General features: G+C 27.0%; 1 long non-coding RNA gene across 1 annotated transcript in view; it reads right to left on the minus strand.

Annotated features, from left to right (window-relative positions):
- The window catches only part of LOC126306432 (uncharacterized), a 122,510-nt gene that overhangs the window by 92,329 nt on the left and 10,345 nt on the right, over positions 1-19,836 (minus strand). The gene's annotated exons all lie outside the window — the stretch shown is intronic.

The raw sequence follows: 19,836 nt of genomic DNA on the forward strand, positions 1-19,836 counted from the left end.
TTAATAATAATACGACCATAGTATGATCATGAAAGAATGATAATTTCTCCATTAATGGTGAAGCTCCATCTTGAAGAGATAAATTTGATCATGTTGCCATTAATAAATATTTTCTAATAAAAGGTCAAACCTTTATTTGTAGAGCTTAAATCTACTGCACTAATCTGCCATATTAGAATCTAGAGATTAATGGTAATTCTGAGTAACTATGTTCTGCAGGAGGGTTATTTTGTAGTCATTCTGTTGATCTTCTTATGTTAGCTCTAAATATAATTGCTCGGTTTGTAATCATTCTTTCTCATATAATTACAATGAATATAATGATTCCTACAATAGAAATTGTAGACCCAATTCTTGATACTACGTTTCATGATGTATATGCGTCTGGGTAGTCAGAGTATCGTCGAGGTATTCCTGCTAATCCTAGGAAGTGTTGAGGAAAGAATGTTAAATTTACTCCAATGAATATAATTGTAAATTGGATTTTTAATCATGTATTATTTATAGTTAATCCTGCAAATAGTGGATATCATTGAATGACACCTCCTATAATTGCAAATACTGCTCCTATAGATAATACATAATGAAAGTGGGCTACTACATAATATGTATCATGTAATACAATATCAAGTGATGAATTTGCTAATACTAATCCTGTTAATCCACCAATTGTAAATAGGAAAATAAATCCTAGAGCTCATAATAATGGTGGATTGAACTTGAATTTAGTTCCATATAATGTAGCTAATCATCTAAATACCTTAATTCCTGTAGGTACAGCAATAATTATTGTTGCTGATGTAAAATATGCTCGTGTGTCAACATCCATTCCTACTGTAAATATATGATGTGCTCATACAATAAATCCTATTAGTCCAATTGATAGTATAGCATAAATTATACCTAATGTTCCAAATGATTCAATTTTTCCTCTTTCTTGACATACAATATGTGAAATAATTCCGAACCCCGGTAGAATTAAAATATAAACTTCTGGGTGTCCAAAGAATCAAAATAGATGTTGATATAGAATTGGGTCACCCCCTCCTGCAGGGTCAAAGAATGATGTATTTAAATTTCGATCTGTTATTAATATAGTAATAGCTCCTGCTAAAACTGGAAGTGAAAGAAGGAGAAGTAATGCTGTAATAGCTACAGATCATACAAATAAAGGTGTTTGATCTAAAGTTATACTTTCTGATCGTATATTAATTGCTGTTGTAATGAAATTCACTGCACCAAGAATAGATGATACACCTGCTAAGTGCAGTGAAAAAATAGCTAGATCTACAGATGCACCCCCGTGTGCAATAGCTCCTGCTAGAGGAGGGTAAACTGTTCATCCTGTACCAGCACCATTATCTACTATAGAAGATGTAAGAAGAAGGGTTAGTGAAGGTGGTAGTAATCAAAAACTTATATTATTTATTCGTGGAAATGCTATATCTGGTGCACCAATTATTAGTGGAACAAGTCAATTACCAAATCCACCAATTATAATAGGTATTACTATAAAGAAAATTATTACGAATGCGTGAGCTGTAATAATAACATTATAAATCTGGTCATCCCCAATTAGAGATCCGGGTTGGCCAAGTTCAGCACGAATAAGTATTCTTATTGATGTTCCTACTATTCCTGCTCATGCTCCAAATATGAAGTATAAAGTACCAATGTCCTTATGGTTTGTTGAGAATAATCATTTTTGCGGTAAGATGGCTGAATTTTAGGTGGTAGACTGTAAATCTACTTATGAGATGTTTTCTCTCTTATCATATTTAGGTCTTATATTCAATTATGATTCTAGACTGCAATTCTAGAGGTGTAAAATTTTACTAAGGCCTAAAAGATTATTCTTTTAATTATAACTTTGAAGGTTATTAGTTTGATTAACTTAAGTCCTTAGTATAATGAAATTAAGGTTGATGTTGAAATCAATCCTATTGTTGAAATTATTACTGTTATAGGAAGAATGATTCTTGATTTTTGGGACTTTATCTTTATAGATCACGAATTTTCTGTGTATGATATAATTTAGCTGAGAATCTAATATGTATATAGTAGTAGAGTGTAATTGTAGTTAATACAACTATAATAGTTATAATAGTTGTTATATTGTTTTCTATTAATGATTGTATTACAATTCATTTTGGTAAGAATCCAAGGAATGTTGGTAGTGCACCTAAAGATAATAAAGATAAGAATATTATGAATTTAATTTCGGTTTTTATATTTCTGGCTGAATAAATTTGATTTATGAAAAATAAATTTATTTGCTTAAATAATAAAACTATAATTAATCTTAATAGTGAGTAAATAATGAAGTATAGTTCTCAGATGTTTTCTCTGACTGTTAATGATCTAATTATTCAACCTAGATGTCTGATTGATGAATATGCTAAAAGTTGTCGTAAGGATGTTTGATTTAAACCTCCTATTGCCCCAATAATAATTCTTAAGATAATAATTGTTCAAATAAAAGTTCTTAATTGAATACAATAAGATAAGACCATTATTGGGGCGATTTTTTGTCATGTTATTAATGTTAAACAATTATTTCATCTTGATGCTCCTATAACTTCTGGAAATCAGAAATGGAAAGGTGCAGCTCCAATCTTTAATAATAGTCTAGATCTAATTATTATTGATGGGATAAATTCTGTTTCCCATCCCATGGGATATTTTATTTGAATCAGCAAAATTGAAAATAATAATATTGTCGATGCTATTGCTTGGACAATAAAATATTTAATTGATGATTCATTTATTATTATATTTTTATTTCTTGTTAGGAGCGGAATAAATGAAAGTAAGTTGATCTCAAGTCCTATTCAAACCCCAAATCAGGAATTTGATGAAATGGACAGGATCGTTCCTATCATTAATGTTGATAGGAAGAGAAGTTTTGTAGAGTTGTTGGTCATTAAAAAGGAGAGGATTGATACCTCTATAAATGGGGTATGAACCCATTAGCTTGTTTAGCTTACCTTTTTACATTAAGGTGTATGATGCACGTTAGTTTTTGATACTAAAGGAGGTAGTTTAATTCTATCTTATGTAATTTTAATGAAGGTAATTTTATTTACTTTATTTACCCTATCAAGGTAACCCTTCAATCAGGCACTTCATTTATTTAATATATAAATCGAAAGTTTTTTTTGAAATTCTTTTATGTATTATTTTGTTTAATTAGGATTAATTTATCCTGCTCATTTTATTTTTTTTTATATATATATATATATAATAAATAATTTATATTAATATATTACATTTAATTGAAATTAAAGTATTATAAGTTCATCTTACCATTATCAATTGATTATTTTAATGCAATTATTTACCTAGGATTATAGCTACTTATGTTTTTAGCTTAAAATACGTTATTATAATATAATATATATAATAATATGTAATTTAATATTTAATATTATTATAATTGGATATAATAAATAAAATTATTAATTTAAATATAAAATATTATAATTAATATAAATAATTATATTAATTATAATAATATAATTATGTAAATTATCTATAATTAGATTATTTAACTAATATATATGAAAGTTAACTTAATATAAAAAAAGAATTCATATTAATAACATATTATATTAAATTACATAATTGTATAAAATATATTTAGTATATTATTTAATCTTTCTTTATTTATTAGTGAAAAGAAAGATTAAATAAGAAAGAATATAATACATTTATTGCTATACATGTTCCATATTAATCTTTAATTATATATAATAGAGAAGTTGTTGTGGTCATACATAGGGGCGTTTCTTTTTTTTTTGTTAATGTTTGTGGTTTTTTTCTTTTTTTTTCTTTAAATATTTGAATCTTTTATTTTTTCCTGAATTAATAGATTTAAAATTTTCTTATTTTTTATTTTTAAAAGTTTTATTCTTGCTTGTTTATTCACTTTTTCTTTGTATTATATGTAAGTTTTGTTAGACTAAATGTTCTTTTTGCAGTAATTTGATTTAATTATCAAGTGATTTTGGATTTAGCAATTGATTTAGTATCGGCATAATTCGTGCCAGCAGCCGCGGTTATACGATTGATACAAGTGAATATTATTGGTTAAAACAGTTGTTTATATTATTAGGGTTGAAATATAAATTTGTAAGGTGAAATGTTAAAATTTATTTGTGGCCCTTTTTATGAATCTGTGAAATTTAAATAATAAACTAGGATTAGATACCCTATTATTTTAAATGTTAATTATATTTACCAGGGTACTATTAGTTAAGGTCTTTAAACCCAAAGAATTTGGCGGTATCTCATTCCATTCAGAGGAACCTACCCCATGATTGATAATACACGATTTACTCTACTTAATTTATTTGTTTGTATATCTCCGTTATCAGAGAATCTTTTTATTGTTATAATTCTCAAGATTTATAATTATAAAATATTTCAGGTCAAGGTGCAGCTTATAGTTAAGAGGAGGTGGGTTACAATAGATTTTTGTTTATAACGGATTTGATAGTGAAATACTGTTAATGAAGGTGGATTTGATAGTAATTTAATTTATTTAAGTTAACTGATATTGGCTCTGAGATGTGTACACATCGCCCGTCGCTCTCATTATTGATTATTCTATTTTATTTTAAAGTAGCTTCAATTTAGATGAGATAAGTCGTAACATAGTAGATGTACTGGAAAGTGTATCTAGGAAGAGTTTCAAGATATAACTTATTAGTAAAGTGTTTCATTTACACTGAAAATTTTTCTGTGCAAATCAGGATATCTTGATTATTTATTTTATTATATTTATTTTTTGTTTATTTAATTATTTAATATAAATAATTTTATTGTATTTTTGTCTTAGTATATTTTATAGAATTGATTTTTTAAATTATAGTTTATTGGTAATGTAAGTGTTTTATGAAATATTATTTTAAATTTTTTTAAGTAGATTTTATTTATTGTACCTTTTGTATCAGGGTTTATCAAAATTTTAGTATTTATTTTACTTGTCTCGATTTGGGTTGATTTATAAATAATTTATAGTTAATGTATCATAATTATTATTAAATTATTTATAGAAATGAGATGTTAATCGTTTCCCAAGATATCTAGTTTCTTAAGAAAAAATTTTATTTTTTAAAGTTATTTGTTTTTATTTAATTTTTTAAGTAAAAATATTAACTTATTTATTCTTTAAGGGATAAGCTTTGAAGTTAATAACCTATAATTTATTTTATAGAAATATAATAGTAAGCTTTAAACCAGCTATCTTTAAGATTACGTTTTAGTTCATTATTTTTTATTTTGATTTTATAAATATTTTAGGTTTTTTATTAAGATTATTAATTTAATTTTAAAATTTTTGTAATAATGATAGAATTAGTATATTTATTTGTATGAAATTTTTACCTTGTGAACTTATTATAAGGAACTAGGCAAAATTGATTTCCGCCTGTTTATCAAAAACATGTCCTCTTGTTTATATTTTGAGGTCTGGCCTGCTCACTGAGCGTATTTTTGAAGAGCCGCGGTATTTTGACCGTGCAAAGGTAGCATAATCATTAGTCTCTTAATTAGTGGCTGGAATGAATGGCTTGACGAGAAATCAACTGTCTCTTAATAAATTTTTGAATTTAACTTTTGAGTCAAAAGGCTTAAATTCTTCTTTAGGACGAGAAGACCCTATAGAGCTTGACATTTTACTTTATATAGTTTTTTGTTTGTCTTTCTATATTTAATGATGATGTTTTGTTGGGGTGACATGAAGAATAGATAAACTCTTCATTATTATATCATTTATTTATGTTTGTTATTTTGATCCATAATTTATGATCATCAGATTAAGTTACCTTAGGGATAACAGCGTAATTGTTTTTGAGAGCTCATATCGACAAAGCAGATTGCGACCTCGATGTTGGATTAAGAAAAATTTTGGGTGCAGGAGCCCAATGATTAGGTCTGTTCGACCTTTAAATTCTTACATGATCTGAGTTAAGACCGGCGTGAGCCAGGTCGGTTTCTATCCTAAGATTGTTAATCCATATTAGTACGAAAGGACCATATGGTTAAAATATTTTTTGTTATATTGATTAATATTAATTTATTTACTATTTTGACAGATTAATGTGTTGAATTTAGAATTCATTTATGTAGATTTTGCTACAAATAGTATTGATACTTTATGATTTATTTATATTTATTTTGAATTTTCTTTTATTGGTTATTTGTGTTTTAATTAGTGTTGCTTTTTTAACTTTATTAGAGCGTAAGGTTTTAGGTTATATTCAGATTCGAAAGGGTCCAAATAAGGTAGGTTTTGTTGGAATTCCTCAGCCATTTAGAGATGCTATTAAGTTAATTTGTAAGGAGCAGCCAATTCCTATTATATCTAATTACCTACTTTATTATTTTTCCCCTGTTTTTAATTTAATGATTTCTTTAGCCGTTTGAGTAATTTTTCCTTATTTAACTTATATGTGTTCTTTTTCTTATGGATTTTTATTTTTTTTATGTTGTACTAGATTAGGTGTTTATACTGTTATAATTGCTGGTTGATCTTCTAATTCAAATTATTCATTATTAGGTTCTCTTCGTTCTGTTGCTCAAACAATTTCTTATGAAGTTAGTTTAGCTTTAATTTTATTGTCTTTAATTATTTTAATTGGTAGTTTTAATATGTTTGATTTTATAAACTATCAGCTTTATTGTTGATTTATTATTATTTCTTTTCCTTTAGCTTTAGCTTGTTTTGCTTCTTGCTTAGCTGAAACTAATCGTACTCCTTTTGATTTTGCTGAAGGGGAATCTGAGTTAGTTTCAGGATTTAATATTGAGTATGGTGCGGGTGGTTTTACTTTAATTTTTTTAGCTGAATATACTAGAATTGTCTTCATAAGAATGTTATTGGCTTTAATTTTTTTGGGCATGGTTTTTATTCTTTTATATTTTTTATTAAGCTTGCTATTATATCTTTTGGTTTTATTTGGGTTCGTGGAACATTACCACGGTTCCGTTATGATAAATTAATGTACTTAGCTTGAAAAAGTTTTTTACCTTTATCTTTGAATTTTTTTATTTTCTTTGTTGGTTTAAAGATTTTATTTATCTCAATTGTTTAGTGAAATTTTTTGAGAAAAGTTAATAGAAGAGTTAAACTTCTAATTTTATGTTTTCAAAACATATGCTTTTCCTAAGCTAATTAACTTTATTCCTTAATTAATTTATCTCATGCATTTGTGACATGGACATTAATTAAGAAATATGTGAAGTAAATAATTGTTAAGATTTGACCTGTTATAATATAAGGTTCTTCAACAGGTCGTTTACCAATTCACGTTAGTAAGCATACAACAACTACTATAATTCAGAATAAAATTTGATTAATAGGGTAAAATTGAATGCCTCGGAATGGTGTTTTATTATAAAATGGTAAAATTATTATGATTCTAATTGATAAAAATAATGCAATAACACCTCCTAACTTATTAGGGATAGATCGTAGAATTGCATATGCAAATAGGAAATATCATTCTGGTTGAATGTGAACTGGTGTTACTAATGGGTTGGCAGGTACAAAGTTATCTGGATCTCCTAATAGGTAAGGATTAATTAAACATAGTATAATTAATAATGATGTTATTATTACAAATGTAATAGAATCCTTAAAGGTAAAGTATGGATGGAATGGAATTTTTTCAATATCTCCATTTAGTCCAAGAGGATTATTAGATCCTGTTTGGTGAAGAAAAAATAAATGGATTGCTGCTATAGCAGCAATAATAAATGGTAATACAAAATGGAATGTGAAGAATCGATTTAATGTTGCATTATCAACAGCGAATCCTCCTCATACTCATTGGACTAAATCTGTTCCTAAGTATGGGATTGCTGATAATAAATTAGTAATTACTGTTGTACCTCAAAAAAGATATTTGGCCTCAGGGTAAGACATATCCTATAAATGCAGTTGCTATAACTAAAAATAAAATCACTGTACCAATTATTCAGGTATGTATATATATATAAGATCCATAGTAAATTCCCCGTCCTACATGTAAGTAAATACAAATAAAAAATATAGATGCTCCATTTGATTTATTTTGCTGGTGTTTATGTTTTTTCTTCTAAACGTAAACATTTATTAATGGTTCTTTTGAGATTAGAATATATTGTTCTTTCTTTATTTATGTTAGTTATTGTTTTTCTTATTGAGTTTGATTATGATTATTTTTTTCCTGTTATTTTTTTAGTTTTTTCTGTTTGTGAGGGTGCTTTAGGTCTTTCTATTTTAGTTTCAATAATTCGTTCTCATGGTAATGATTTTTTTAATTCTTTTGGTTTATCTTTATGTTAAAGTATTTATTTATAACTATTTTTTTGATCCCTCTTTGTTTATTAAATAATTGTTGATGGTTGGTTCATTCTTTAATGTTTCTGTCGGGTTTTGTTTTTATAATTTGTGTTTATTCATATGCTGATTTGAATATAATTAGATATTATTTTGGTATTGATTATTTTTCTTTTAATTTAATTTTACTTAGTTTTTGGATTTGTTCTTTAATAATCACTGCTAGAGGTTCAGTTTATTTAAGTTCATATCATTCTAATTTTTTTGTTTTTATGGTTTTGATTTTAATAATTATGCTTTATTGTTCATTTGCTAGATTAAGTCTTCTTTCTTTTTATATTTTTTTGAGGCTAGATTAGTTCCTACTTTACTTTTAATTTTGGGTTGGGGTTATCAACCTGAGCGTTTGCAGGCTGGTGTTTATTTAATTTTTTATACTTTGGTTGCTAGATTACCTTTATTATTAGTTTTATTTAAGGTTTATGATTTTTCTAATACTTTATATTTTCCTTTATTGGTTGATTTTGGTTCTTATTATTTTATGTTTTATGTATTTATAATTTTGGCTTTTTTAGTTAAGATACCTATGTTTTTGGTTCATTTATGACTTCCTAAGGCTCATGTAGAGGCCCCTATTTCAGGTAGAATAATTCTTGCTGGTGTTTTATTAAAGTTAGGTGGTTATGGTATTTTTCGTGTTATAAAGGTTATTTCTTATTTGGGTTTAAAGTTTAATTATTTTTGATTGTCTTTAGGTTTATCTGGGGGTGTTATTGTAAGATTTATTTGTTTTCGTCAGGTTGATTAAAGTCTTTAATTGCATATTCTTATGTTGCTCATATAAGAATGGTTATTGGTGGATTGATGACTATGAATTGATGAGGTTGTGTAGGTTCTCTTTCTCTAATGGTTGGTCATGGTTTATGTTCTTCTGGTTTATTTTGTTTATCTAATATTATGTATTATCTATAGGAGCAGTATTTGCAATTATAGGAGGTGTCATTCAATGATATCCACTATTTACAGGATTAACTATAAATAATACATGATTAAAAATCCAATTTACAATTATATTCATTGGAGTAAATTTAACATTCTTTCCTCAACACTTCCTAGGATTAGCAGGAATACCTCGACGATACTCTGACTACCCAGACGCATATACATCATGAAACGTAGTATCAAGAATTGGGTCTACAATTTCTATTGTAGGAATCATTATATTCATTGTAATTATATGAGAAAGAATGATTACAAACCGAGCAATTATATTTAGAGCTAACATAAGAAGATCAACAGAATGACTACAAAATAACCCTCCTGCAGAACATAGTTACTCAGAATTACCATTAATCTCTAGATTCTAATATGGCAGATTAGTGCAGTAGATTTAAGCTCTACAAATAAAGGTTTGACCTTTTATTAGAAAATATTTATTAATGGCAACATGATCAAATTTATCTCTTCAAGATGGAGCTTCACCATTAATGGAGCAATTATCATTCTTTCATGATCATACTATGGTCGTATTATTATTAATTACAGTAATTGTAGGTTATGCCCTAAGTTATATATTATTTATTGCCTATACTAACCGTAATATACTTCATGGACATTTAATTGAAACAATCTGAACAGCTTTACCAGCAATTACATTAATTTTTATTGCCCTTCCATCATTACGACTATTATATTTACTTGATGATTCAGTAGATGCAATAATTACAATTAAAACCATTGGACGACAATGATATTGAAGATATGAATATTCAGACTTCATAGACGTAGAATTTGACACTTATATAACACCAGAACAAGACCTAGAAAATGATGGATTCCGACTACTAGATGTAGATAACCGAACAATCCTACCAATTAATACAGAAGTACGAGTATTAACAAGAGCATCAGATGTTCTACACTCATGAGCAGTTCCTGCATTAGGGGTTAAAATTGATGCAACGCCAGGTCGGTTAAATCAAGGAACATTCACAATAAATCGACCTGGATTATTCTTTGGACAATGCTCAGAAATCTGTGGAGCAAACCACAGATTTATACCAATTGTAATTGAAAGAACTTCAGTAAATTTATTTATTAAGTGATTATCTAAGATAATTTAAGGAGTTAGTTAAAATAAATAACATTAGAGTGTCAATCTAAAGTAACTAAAAAAAATTAGTACGCCTTGAAATTCATCAGATTACTGAAAGTAAGTAATGGTCTCTTAAACCAAATAATAGTAAATTAACGACTACTTCTGATGGGGAAATTATATCCAAATCCCTCAAATATCCCCTCTTATATGATTCTCACTATTCATTATATTTTCAGCTACATCAATCTTGTTTAATCAAATAAACTTCTTCTCATTTAAACCTAACCTTATTAAAAGAGCAGAAAAAGGAACAATTGAAATAAAAAACTTAAATTGAAAATGATAACAAATCTATTCTCAACATTTGACCCATCAACTAACATCTTTAATTTATCATTAAATTGAACTAGAACATTTCTAGGACTATTATTAATCCCATCACTATTTTGACTTACACCATCACGAATTAACATTATCTGAAATAAACTAAATTTAACCTTACATAATGAATTTAAAACACTTCTTGGACCAAAATCATTTAATGGAACAACATTCATTTTCATCTCAATTTTTATTATAATATTATTTAACAATTTCATAGGATTATTCCCTTATATTTTTACTAGAACAAGACATTTAGCATTAACATTTGCAATTGCCCTACCTATATGGCTAAGATTTATATTATTTGGATGAATTAACCATACTAATCATATATTTACACACCTTGTACCACAAGGTACACCGCCTGCATTAATATCATTTATAGTACTAATTGAAACAATTAGTAATGTTATTCGACCAGGTACATTAGCAGTACGGTTGGCAGCAAATATAATTGCAGGACACTTATTATTAACCTCATTAGGAAACACAGGACCATCTATAGCAATAAACTTAATCTCATTACTAATTATTGGACAAATACTTCTATTAATTCTAGAATCAGCAGTAGCAATAATTCAAGCCTATGTTTTCTCAATTCTAAGAACTCTATATTCTAGAGAAGTATATTAAACCTATGTTAACAACTCACTCAAACCACCCATTCCACTTAGTAGACTATAGACCTTGACCATTAACAGGAGCAATTGGAGCAATAGTCCTAGTATCAGGACTAGCAAAATGATTCCACCTATTTAATATTAACTTATTCATAATTGGATTTGGAATTACCCTACTAACTATAATTCAATGATGACGAGATGTAGTACGAGAAGGAACATATCAAAGATTACATATAGGATTTGTATCAATTGGATTACGATGAGGAATAATTTTATTTATTGCATCAGAGGTATTATTTTTCGTTTCTTTTTTTTGAACATTCTTTAGAAGAAGATTAGCACCAACAATTGAACTAGGAATACTATGACCTCCAATAGGAATTCAACCCTTTAACCCTATACAAATTCCATTACTTAATACAGCTATTCTTTTAGCATCAGGAGTAACAGTAACATGAGCACATCATAGTTTAATGGAATCTAATCATACTCAAGCACTACAAGGATTATTCTTCACAGTGTTATTAGGACTATACTTTACAATACTTCAAGCATATGAATATTGAGAAGCACCTTTTACCATTGCAGATGCAGTTTATGGATCAACATTCTTTGTTGCAACAGGATTCCATGGTTTACACGTAATTATTGGAACAATCTTTTTATCAACATGTCTACTTCGACACTCAATAAATCAATTTTCACCAAGACATCACTTTGGATTTGAAGCAGCAGCATGATACTGACACTTCGTAGACGTAGTATGATTATTCTTATATATCTCTATTTATTGATGAGGTAGATAATTGTTTTTCTAGTATAAATAGTACATTTGACTTCCAATCAGAAAGCTTGATATAAATCAAGAAAAACAATTCTAATTCTATCAACAAGAGTTTTCATTAGATTTATTATTCCAATAATTGTTATAATCCTGGCAACAACACTATCAAAAAAATTAATTAATGATCGAGAAAAAAGATCACCATTTGAATGTGGGTTTGATCCAAAAAGATCAGCACGAATACCATTCTCAATACGATTCTTCCTAATCGCAGTAATCTTTTTAATTTTTGATGTAGAAATTGCACTAATTCTACCAATTGTAATTATTTTTAAAACTTCAGACATTATAATCTGAACAGTATCAACAATATTTTTTATTCTACTTCTATTAGGAGGACTATACCATGAATGAAACCAAGGAGCATTACAATGAGCAGAATAAAGGGTTGTAGTTAAATATAACATTTGGGTTGCATTCAAAAAGTATTGATATTATCAATCAACCTTAAATAGAATAAGAAGCGAAATATTGCAGTCAGTTTCGACCTGGAAGATTGGTATGTACTACCCTTATTCTTATTAATTGAAGCCAAAAAGAGGCGTATTACTGTTAATAATATAATTGAACTATAATAGTTCCAATTAAGGAAATGTAAAGCCAATATGAAAGCTGCTAACTTTTTATATTAGCGGTTAAACTCCGTTAACATTTCTAAAATTTATATAGTTTAAATAAAACATTACATTTTCACTGTAAAAATAATATATCTATATTTATAAATACTTAAAAGTAAAAATACTTCCTTAACATCTTCAGTGTCACGCTCTAATTATAAGCTATTTAAGTAAACGAAAAACAATATTACCAAAATAAATATTCAAAAAATAAAAGTTAAAAGATAAATCTGGAAATTAGAATCATATCAACCTTGAATATAACCAATTAAATAAATAAATAATCTATATAAACCTTGACCACCAAGTAATTCACCTCAACCATAATCAAATGACTTAGATGAATAATAACCTATTTTTAAAGGAATATATCTAATAAACTTAGTTGAAAGAAAAGGTATAAATCATATAGAACCAGCAAATCTAACAAAAGAAAGTATACTTAAAGAAAATAAATAATGAGAAAAATCAAAATTAGAAATAAGATAACCTAAATAAGCACCTAAAATAACAACTGTAATAGTTAAAAACTTTAAATAATAAGGTAAAGCAATCACATGAGGAATAGGAAAAATTAATCAAGATAAAAGACTACCACCAAAAACAGCAACAAACAATAGACCAATTATTCCAAATGAAATATAATAACCCTTATCATCAAAAGAAAATCTAGAATAAAAATTATTATCACCAGATATTGAATAATAAAACAAACGAAAAGAATAAGAAGCAGTTAAACCAGTAGAAAAAAATAAAGAAAAAAAATTAAACAATTAATTCATCTTAAACAAACCATCTCAAGAATTAAATCCTTTGAATAAAATCCTGCTAAAAAAGGTATTCCACACAAAGATAAACTAGAAACATTAAAACAAACTGAAGTTAAAGGTATGAAATTAACAATTGATCCTATAAAACGAATATCCTGAGAATCCTTCAAATTATGAATTATTGAACCTGCACATATAAATAATAATGCCTTAAATAAAGCATGAGCCAATAAATGAAAAATGCAAGCTTTGGATAACCTATAGCCAAAATTCTTATTATTAAACCAAGTTGTCTTAAAGTAGAAAGAGCAATAATCTTCTTTAAATCAAACTCAAAATTAGCGCCCAATCCAGCCATAAATATAGTTATACAACCAATTAAAAGTAAAAATCAACCACAATTATAAGTATCCAATATTGGTCTAAAACGAATTAATAAATAAACACCAGCAGTAACAAGAGTAGAAGAATGAACTAAAGCAGAAACAGGAGTAGGAGCTGCTATAGCAGCAGGAAGTCATGAAGAGAAAGGAATCTGAGCTCTCTTAGTTATAGCTGCTAAAACAATTAATATAGTAATGAGCTTTATTTCAAAAGAATTAGAAATAAAATCATAATAATAAATATAATTTCAACCACCAAAATTTAACATTCATGCAATAGAAATTAAAATAGCAACATCACCAATACGATTAGAAAGTGCAGTTAATATACCAGGACTATAAGATTTTACATTTTGATAATAAATAACTAAACAATAAGAAACTAAACCTAAACCATCTCAACCTAATAAAATTCTAATTAAATTAGGACTAATAATTAAAAAACCTATAGAAAGAATAAATATTAAAACAATAATAATAAAACGATTTATATTCTTTTCACCAGATATATAATCCTCTCTATAATAAATAACCAAAGAAGAAATATATATAACAAAAGATATAAAAATAAGAGATATTCAATCCAAAATTAAAGTTATAACAACTATAGAACCATTTAAATTGAAAAGCTCTCACTCAACAAAAACTCTATAATCAATTATTAACTAATAAATACCTAAAATAAAAATTATAGTTCTCGAAATAAACAAAGAAAAAAAACTCAAAGAACAAATAGAAAATAAATTCACGGCCTAAGATGAAAAACTTCATATCATTGATTCCACAAAACAATATTTTAATTAAAATACTTAAGCAAACTAAACAAAGAAATATTCACCCTTTAAACAGAGAATATTTAAAGGCAATCAATGTAAAAGTAAAAGATGATATTCACGAAAATAACCAAGAGAACAAGTATAAACACCAGAATAATAATTCCCATGCTGAGAATAAGAATATATATACAAAGTATAAACAGCTCTAAAAAAAGATAAAAAAATCAAAGCAAAGAATCTAAAAGAAGATCAAGATATAATTCTATTTCATAATCTAATTTCACCTACCAAATTTAAAGAAGGAGGAGCAGCCATATTTGATGATCTTAAAAGAAAACATCATAAAGCCATTCTTGGCATCAAATTAATTATACCCTTGTTAATTAATAATCTTCGTCTACCTAAACGTTCATAAATAATATTAGATAAACAAAATAAACCAGAAGAACATAAACCATGACCAACCATTAGAGAAAGAGAACCTACACAACCTCATCAATTCATAGTCATCAATCCACCAATAACCATTCTTATATGAGCAACAGAAGAATATGCAATTAAAGACTTTAAATCAACCTGACGAAAACAAATAAATCTTACAATAACACCCCCAGATAAACCTAAAGACAATCAAAAATAATTAAACTTTAAACCCAAATAAGAAATAACCTTTATAACACGAAAAATACCATAACCACCTAACTTTAATAAAACACCAGCAAGAATTATTCTACCTGAAATAGGGGCCTCTACATGAGCCTTAGGAAGTCATAAATGAACCAAAAACATAGGTATCTTAACTAAAAAAGCCAAAATTATAAATACATAAAACATAAAATAATAAGAACCAAAATCAACCAATAAAGGAAAATATAAAGTATTAGAAAAATCATAAACCTTAAATAAAACTAATAATAAAGGTAATCTAGCAACCAAAGTATAAAAAATTAAATAAACACCAGCCTGCAAACGCTCAGGTTGATAACCCCAACCCAAAATTAAAAGTAAAGTAGGAACTAATCTAGCCTCAAAAAAATATAAAAAGAAAGAAGACTTAATCTAGCAAATGAACAATAAAGCATAATTATTAAAATCAAAACCATAAAAACAAAAAAATTTGAATGATATGAACTTAAATAAACTGAACCTCTAGCAGTGATTATTAAAGAACAAATCCAAAAACTAAGTAAAATTAAACTAAAAGAAAAATAATCAATACCAAAATAATATCTAATTATATTCAAATCAGCATATGAATAAACACAAATTATAAAAACAAAACCCGACAGAAACATTAAAGAATGAACCAACCATCAACAATTATTTAATAAACAAAGAGGGATCAAAAAAATAGTTATAAATAAATACTTTAACATAAAGATAAACCAAAAGAATTAAAAAAATCATTACCATGAGAACGAATTATTGAAACTAAAATAGAAAGACCTAAAGCACCCTCACAAATAGAAAAAACTAAAAAAAATAACAGGAAAAAAATAATCATAATCAAACTCCATAAGAAAAACAATAACTAACATAAATAAAGAAAGAACAATATATTCTAATCTCAAAAGAACCATTAATAAATGTTTACGTTTAGAAGAAAAAACATAAACACCAGCAAAATAAATCAATAAAGAAGTAATAATAGAGAATATAAACATTAGTTTTAATAGTTTAAAAAAAACGCCGGTCTTGTAAACCGGAAATAAGTCCAGCCCCCACTTTTAAAACTTCAGAGGTGGAAAAGCTTCCATCATCGGTCCCCAAAACCGGTATTTTAAATAAACTAACCCCTGAAATGATCAAAATAATAATTATATCATTATCAAATGTAATAAATATTAATTTTATTAAATTAAGACACCCAATATCAATACTGCTTTTTATTATCCTTCAAACCTTCCTAGTTGGATTAATAACAGGAACAATAATAGAAAGATATTGATTCTCATATATTTTATTTTTAACATTTCTTGGTGGTATACTAGTATTATTTATTTACATTACAAGAATTCAAATCGTAACTGGACTATTTTTAGCTATACATTATACATCAAATATTGAAATAGCATTCAGTAGTGTAGTACACATCTGCCGAGACGTAAATAATGGTTGAATTATCCGAACCTTACACGCAAATGGAGCATCTATATTTTTTATTTGTATTTACTTACATGTAGGACGGGGAATTTACTATGGATCTTATATATATACATACCTGAATAATTGGTACAGTGATTTTATTTTTAGTTATAGCAACTGCATTTATAGGATATGTCTTACCCTGAGGCCAAATATCTTTTTGAGGTGCAACAGTAATTACTAATTTATTATCAGCAATCCCATACTTAGGAACAGATTTAGTCCAATGAGTATGAGGAGGATTCGCTGTTGATAATGCAACATTAAATCGATTCTTCACATTCCATTTTGTATTACCATTTATTATTGCTGCTATAGCAGCAATTCATTTATTTTTTCTTCACCAAACAGGATCTAATAATCCTCTTGGACTAAATGGAGATATTGAAAAAATTCCATTCCATCCATACTTTACCTTTAAGGATTCTATTACATTTGTAATAATAACATCATTATTAATTATACTATGTTTAATTAATCCTTACCTATTAGGAGATCCAGATAACTTTGTACCTGCCAACCCATTAGTAACACCAGTTCACATTCAACCAGAATGATATTTCCTATTTGCATATGCAATTCTACGATCTATCCCTAATAAGTTAGGAGGTGTTATTGCATTATTTTTATCAATTAGAATCTTAATAATTTTACCATTTTATAATAAAACACCATTCCGAGGCATTCAATTTTACCCTATTAATCAAATTTTATTCTGAATTATAGTAGTTGTTGTATGCTTACTAACGTGAATTGGTAAACGACCTGTTGAAGAACCTTATATTATAACAGGTCAAATCTTAACAATTATTTACTTCACATATTTCTTAATTAATGTCCATGTCGCAAACGCATGAGATAAATTAATTAAGGAATAAAGTTAATTAGCTTAGGAAAAGCATATGTTTTGAAAACATAAAATTAGAAGTTTAACTCTTCTATTAACTTTTCTCAAAAAATTTCACTAAACAAATGAGATAAATAAAATCTTTAAACCAACAAAGAAAATAAAAAAATTCAAAGATAAAGGTAAAAAACTTTTTCAAGCTAAGTACATTAATTTATCATAACGGAACCGTGGTAATGTTCCACGAACCCAAATAAAACCAAAAGATATAATAGCAAGCTTAATAAAAAATATAAAAGAATAAAAATCACCGCCCAAAAAAATTAAAGCCAATAACATTCTTATGAAGACAATTATAGTATATTCAGCTAAAAAAATTAAAGTAAAACCACCCGCACCATACTCAATATTAAATCCTGAAACTAACTCAGATTCCCCTTCAGCAAAATCAAAAGGAGTACGATTAGTTTCAGCTAAGCAAGAAGCAAAACAAGCTAAAGCTAAAGGAAAAGAAATAATAATAAATCAACAATAAAGCTGATAGTTTATAAAATCAAACATATTAAAACTACCAATTAAAATAATTAAAGACAATAAAATTAAAGCTAAACTAACTTCATAAGAAATTGTTTGAGCAACAGAACGAAGAGAACCTAATAATGAATGATTAGAATTAGGAGATCAACCTGCAATTATAACAGTATAAACACCTAATCTAGTACAACATAAAAAAATAAAAATCCATAAGAAAAAGAACACATATAAGTTAAATAAGGAAAAATTACTCAAACGGCTAAAGAAATCATTAAATTAAAAACAGGGGAAAAATAATAAAGTAGGTAATTAGATATAATAGGAATTGGCTGCTCCTTACAAATTAACTTAATAGCATCTCTAAATGGCTGAGGAATTCCAACAAAACCTACCTTATTTGGACCCTTTCGAATCTGAATATAACCTAAAACCTTACGCTCTAATAAAGTTAAAAAAGCAACACTAATTAAAACACAAATAACCAATAAAAGAAAATTCAAAAAAAATATAAATAAATCATAAAGTATCAATACTATTTGTAGCAAAATCTACATAAATGAATTCTAAATTCAACACATTAATCTGTCAAAATAGTAAATAAATTAATATTAATCAATATAACAAAAAATATTTTAACCATATGGTCCTTTCGTACTAATATGGATTAACAATCTTAGGATAGAAACCGACCTGGCTCACGCCGGTCTGAACTCAGATCATGTAAGAATTTAAAGGTCGAACAGACCTAATCATTGGGCTCCTGCACCCAAAATTTTTCTTAATCCAACATCGAGGTCGCAATCTGCTTTGTCGATATGAGCTCTCAAAAACAATTACGCTGTTATCCCTAAGGTAACTTAATCTGATGATCATAAATTATGGATCAAAATAACAAACATAAATAAATGATATAATAATGAAGAGTTTATCTATTCTTCATGTCACCCCAACAAAACATCATCATTAAAAATATAGAAAGACAAACAAAAAACTATATAAAAGTAAAATGTCAAGCTCTATAGGGTCTTCTCGTCCTAAAGAAGAATTTAAGCCTTTTGACTCAAAAGTTAAATTCAAAAATTTATTAAGAGACAGTTGATTTCTCGTCAAGCCATTCATTCCAGCCACTAATTAAGAGACTAATGATTATGCTACCTTTGCACGGTCAAAATACCGCGGCTCTTTAAAAATACGCTCAGTGAGCAGGCCAGACCTCAAAATATAAACAAGAGGACATGTTTTTGATAAACAGGTGGAAATCAATTTTGCCTAGTTCCTTATAATAAGTTCACAAGGTAAAAATTTCATACAAATAAATATACTAATTCTATCATTATTACAAAAATTTTAAAATTAAATTAATAATCTTAATAAAAAACCTAAAATATTTATAAAATCAAAATAAAAAATAATGAACTAAAACGTAATCTTAAAGATAGCTGGTTTAAAGCTTACTATTATATTTCTATAAAATAAATTATAGGTTATT

The sequence above is a fragment of the Schistocerca gregaria genome, unplaced genomic scaffold, assembly GCF_023897955.1.
Source record: "Schistocerca gregaria isolate iqSchGreg1 unplaced genomic scaffold, iqSchGreg1.2 ptg000333l, whole genome shotgun sequence".
Lineage (NCBI taxonomy): Eukaryota > Metazoa > Arthropoda > Insecta > Orthoptera > Acrididae > Schistocerca > Schistocerca gregaria.